At 35.9% G+C, this 5,963-nt stretch overlaps 1 pseudogene; it reads right to left on the bottom strand.

The window, feature by feature from the left end:
- Positions 1-4,592: 4,592 nt before the first annotated feature.
- Positions 4,593-5,575, bottom strand: LOC101591183 (annotated as a pseudogene).
- Between the last annotated feature and the right edge of the window lie 388 nt (positions 5,576-5,963).

The following is a 5,963-nucleotide window of genomic DNA, read 5'->3' as shown; positions in this document are numbered from 1 at the left end:
ATCTCATAATTTTACTGCTGAGCAGATATTCAGAAGAAATGAAATCAGTGTGCTGAATAGATATCAGGACTCACACATTCATTGCAGCATCTTTTGCAATAACCAAGAAATGGAAATACCCAAAGGGCTTATTAACTGATGAATGCATACAGAATATGTGATACAAATGCACAGTAGAATATTATTGATCCATAAAGAAGTGAAATCTTGTCCTTCAAAACAACTTGGATAGAAGTAGAAATTAGCCTACATGCAATAAGCTAGGAACATAAAGACGAATACATGACCCCAAGAATGTGTGAAATCTAAAAATCTTGGTGTCACGAAAGCTAGAATGAAATGGTGGTTACTGGAGGAAAGGGAAAATAGGAGGAGAAGATGAGGCAAGTTTGATGAGTGCTAGTGAGTTGCACTAGACAGAAGCAAAAACTTTTTGTATGCTATTGAGGAATAGACTACATATTAAATAAATGTACTGTACATTTATAAGAGCTATAAGAAAAGATTTTCCAAGTTTTTACTATAAGGAAACGATAAATATTTGAGGATATAAATTTGCTTAAATTGATTTAAGCAGTATATAATATATACATATATCAAAATATAACATGGTATCCCTTAATTATGTATAATTTTAATATTTTATCTATAAAAAAGAAAAAAATTATACAAGTAGTGATACCAATTTAAGAAACAATATTTCCTTGGGAACTATGATGTATAAAATAGTAGTGTGAAGAGTTTCGTAGGCTCTCTCCCCAGTAAAGCAAACATGTAATAGATGTAAATTATAAGCAACCATCATTTCAAATCAGTGAAAAATGTCTTAAATACATACAGGAAATGGGAAAACATTTAAGAAAAAATATAACTCTTTGTAAGAATAGCCAATACCTGTCCCAGCTAACCCAGGACCTTCTCCCTTCCACACTCATTTTAATGTGACAAAAGCTCTACTCCAGTGAGTTTGGTCAAGAATATGAACTCCCTCTTCTGAGCTCAGTGCTCTGCCTCAGTTCATCACTATGCACATGCCCCATTAGGAAAGACCTCTCATGTGTCTCACAGCTTGTGAATCCATGCTCTAGAAAATATTCTCTGAGCAAGCACAACTGAGTAAAGTGAGGTTCACTCCCCTCACCAGCTCCCATTCAGAGTGGAAGTTTCACATCACATGAACACAAGGCTAAGAAAACAAGCCACAAATGGTTCACAGCATGAGTTCACTCACTGGACAGAAGCTCCACTATAGGGGTAACAACTTACAAGGACTAGGGCTGGCATCCTTACCTACTAGCCTTCTTGTGTAGCACAGATAACACCCTAGGAGAACGGGCCACTTTGTCTACTCCCAGCTCTCAATACAATGCCAGAGAGGTTCTGACCAGGGTAGAAATGTAGGGCAAAAGAACAAAAAGCACCATATCTTTCCCTAATGGGTTTGATTTTATCTAGAAAAGAATGCAGACAAGTTCATGTGAAAAGAGATTGTTGAAAACAATGAAGATCCTTCCAGTGAGCAATTAAGGCGACATTGTTAGTCTTGTCAAAATAGTAGCAACAAGTAAAATAGTAGAGCAGCTTGAAATTTAAGAGAGAATGGGACAGAGCTCTTCTGGCTCAAACAAACCTCAAAAGACTAGAAACATGCTACTCTTTGAAGGGATATGGTTTTAATTGGATCAGATTGGTATTGTTAAAAACAATAGAACATAATGAGTACAGAATTTCAATTTGGGGTGAAGAAAATTTTCTGGAGGGGGAAAGTGCTGATAGTTGTGTGGCAGTGAGAAGTTATTTGATACACTGAAAAATATGCTCAATAGTTAAGTATTCAATTTCATATTGTATCCATTTTATAGTTATAAACATTAATAAAATTATCTAGAAGGAAGTAAGGGCTAAAAGTCATACTAGCAAAGGCAGATCAGACAGGACCTAATTGGTGATCAGGCAACACAAAATATGAGAGACATTGGCCAAAACCAATATCATTCTTAGTCATTCTATTAATGAAGTATTAGATATGAATGCATTAAACAACTAAATCAAAAGACAGTGATTGTTCAGCTGTTTTTTAAAATATAAGATTTAAGTATATATCTTTGATGACATAGCTTTTAGTTTCAAAGGTACAAATAGCTTGAAAATAAAAAGATGAGGAGAAGACCTATTGAGAAATCTGTTGAGAAGCTCAAGGTGGCTCAGCATTTATTGTTCTGAATTGTACTAACTGAGACACTTTTAGGAAAGATACCAGGACACTCCAGAACTTGAAGATTGGAGTCAGTGACTGTTAAGGATGTGATTATGAACTTTACCATTGTAATGGCTTATGTCAAGATTTTCCCCAAAGCTTGATACAATCATAGCTGGGGCTTCTCAGAATTGGTTGGATCTAAATGTATGACTCTGGAATTGATTCATGATGCAATGGTAATATCAAAGGAAGTAGGATTGGGAGTGTGAGTACTACATACCCTAATTAGCCTGGTTAAGACATAAGAGAATGAACTGCGGTCATCCTTTGTTGCTTTGCTACCTTCTGCCTGTCATACACTGTTTCTCCTCTGTGATTCCAGTCTGCTGTGTCACGCTGCCTTGGAGTAAGGCAATTATTGACCAAAAACCCCATAAATGGTAGGCTGCATAAAGATTTCTTCCTTTATCTTTAGTTTCTGGGTACTTTCTCTCAGCAATGAGAAAGGACACTACAGCAAACCTGAAGGAGTTGGGTTTTGCTAGATCTTTTGCAAAGGAAGTGTTACAGGCTCAAGATGTTGGAAACATTCAGGAATCTGTCCACTGACAAAATGTCAATATTGAAATACTTTCATGTATTCATTTTATTAATTTTATTGAGAAACAAATAGAAATGAGACAGCTTCAAAACCCATTAGTAGGACAGTTTCAACAACCAATACATTGTGTACTGTTGTCTTCGTAGTGGTTATTCATAGTACAAGATACAGACATGATATCCTGTCCAAACACCATTAATACAAAACTTTCTTTTCATTGAATTAAGAGAATGTAGCTGTATATCTATCCTAACTATTTTGTATATACAGATACAAAATGGTCCTTCATTTGTATCCCCTTTTTTGTTTTATTTTGTCAGAGATGGGTATTCCATTGTCATTTATGGTGCATGAAGTCAGCAAAATAACCCAACATAGTACAGTAGTCCAAAATATTAGTGGGTCATCCATATTGGCAACATCAGAGGTTATTGACCTGAGCCTTCCACAGCTCAGCATATTAATATGGCCTCACTCTTCATATGTCACTTCTATACTTTTCTGCTGGATGGTTAAGACCAAGATAAAGCAAGACCTATATAAGAAGAAATGGAACTTTTATATCTGACAAAGTCAGTCAAACCCCCTCAGGATTTATCCTGAAGCCCTGTATTGAAGTTTGTAGATTATTGGATTTTTTTTTAAGTTCAGAGGAATTTTTTTTAGCCCACTCAGGATGCCTTAAGGGCAGGTCTGGTAAGGCATGAGCATCTGGGGTCAAACCACAGAATTCTGAACCTGACTGCTTTGCTTAAGCAGGTACTTAAACAACTGAGCTAAAGTGCAGGCCCCCAAAATATTGAAATATTGATAATTAGTACAAAAAATCCTAGGAGAAATCTAAGAAGTCAAGTGATAATGAAACTCCATGAAAATAAACAAGGTAGTTGATGTGGAGAAACCTTCAGCTAGGTTTCTTTAAAGCATGTTTTGAACAAGAAAACTTCTCTAAGAGTGGCATTCTGTGAAATGCATGGATGCACTGGATACTCCTCCTCAAATGTACCCCTCAAGAGTTATGATCATAAAGTATGTGAGAATCAGGACTATGGATAGAAACCAAATAAAAATATGCAAGTTGGCAGGGCCTTGATTCACCTATGAGGTTCTTCTTTTGTTGGTCTTAAGGGGATACTTTATTTTATTTAAGGAAGAAAGGAAAATATATGTATGCACAAGATAGTTAAGACAGTTATACAGCTGGTTTCTCTTAGTCTATTAAAAAAGTTTTGGGCTAATACTGTATAGATAAGATACTGTGTCTATATATTCTACTCTAACTAGACAACAAGGCACAATGTATCAACTATTATAATGGTCTCACAAGCATGTTTTGAAACTTGGTTTCATTGTTCTGTTTTCTTTTTTCTCTCTAAAGTATATAAAAGAAGAGAAAAAACTATACAAAATTTCAACACAAGATGATAGGAAATTAACATTGGTTATTAGGTTTATAGTTATCTTCAAAATAGTTGCACAGATTTTTTTGTTTGCTAAAAATTTTAATCATAGCATGTTAATATTTTAAAATGCTTTAACATCATGCCATTTAGAAAACCACAACTACTTTCTTTATATAATAAAAGAACAGTGATTTTCTTTTTCTATTTTTTATGAACAGAATAGATTTATTGAGGGAAAGAAAGTTCCTGTCTGAGAGAGGGACAGGAGGGGGGCCCGGGTGGGTTGTTTCCCCAGAACAGTGATTTTCTTATTGTTAGTTGTTTATTGTAAGGTAATTTGTAAACATCTTTTTGTCTGTAGTAATTCAAACAATGGAAGACATTTCTTCTGACAAAGACAGTAGTAAGCTCTAAACAAAATCATCTTGCTGAATTTTCCTTCTTTACCTCTTGTGTGAGGATGGAACTTGATTTTCATTAATCCAGAGCTGCTGTACCAGAGATAATTTCAATCAACTCTTGGATGATAATGGCTTGGCAAGTGCGATTGAATGTCAAAGTCAATTTATTAATCATCTCAGAAGCATGCTTGCTGGCATTGTCCATCGCCGTCATCCTAGCGCTTTGCTTGCTGGTGGTGGGTTCCTTCAGGGAGTAGTAGATATTAGCCAGGTTGTACTGTTGGTCATTCTGCAGCACATCAGCATCAATATCATCATAGATGCTCATGATCTTAGCATTTGCAATGGTATTAAGAGAAAAGATGGGCTATTCTTCTGTTTTATAGGAGCTAACAGACCTGAAATGATTAAAGATGGCACAGCCCTCATCAATCTCATATCCAGAATTGAGCAATTCAAGGGCAATGATGGACACATCTCCAAAAGTAGGGGGCTTTCTTCCCACATCCTTGAAGATCACCAGAAACTGGTCAGAATGAGTCCTGGAAAGTATGCCCCTAATTTTACCACCAATCCCAACAAGCGTAGCCTGTTTTCCAGCTGCTTTGAGTGTGGCCACCTCATTCTTTATCTGTTTAGCAATTGAGAAATGAACAGCACCACAAAGCCCTTGATCCAAGGACACACCGATAAGAAGGTGTTTCTTTTTGTCTTCAGGAACCTTAATATCAGCTTTCTCATATAGAGCAAAAGATCCTCTTCCATGTATTTGAGCTGGTTTCAGCTCCCTCTCAGCTTGGGGATATTTTGCTGCTGCTAACATTTTCATAGGCTTGGTAATTTTCTGGATGTTTTTGATTGACCTTAGTCACCTGGTAATATCTTTCAAAGTTGCCATATTTTTGACTTGGATACATTGTGGCTGCAAGGCCCAGACCAACAGCCCAACCATGTTCATTCTAGAAAACATGGTAGCAGCTTTGCTGAAGGTCAGGCAGACAGGCCTTCATTGCACAGATTACAAGATACACTCATGTAAAATTGATCAAACAAGATAAGTACTAATTATTCCATTCAACCAACTAATAGAAATTAATAGTACAATTATCTTAGCTATCTAGTCTTAGAAGCACAAAAGGAAACACAACATAGGAAATCTTATGAATGTAAGTGATGGGAAAAAGGCTTTCATTATACTAGTTTCCCTCAAAGACATGAAAAAATTCACATCAGAGACAAAATCTATGGATGAAGGAAGCATGAGAAAAAATTTTATTTCTTATATATTAACTTTACTGACAAAGAAATAGCAATGAGACAGTTTCAAAACAGGTTAGTATAACAGTTACAATAATCAA

This window comes from Octodon degus, unplaced genomic scaffold (assembly GCF_000260255.1).
Source record: "Octodon degus isolate 3935 unplaced genomic scaffold, OctDeg1.0 scaffold00010, whole genome shotgun sequence".
NCBI lineage: Eukaryota > Metazoa > Chordata > Mammalia > Rodentia > Octodontidae > Octodon > Octodon degus.
The sequence above is the reverse complement of the archived record's forward strand: the minus strand, read 5'-3'. Positions and strand labels throughout refer to the sequence as shown.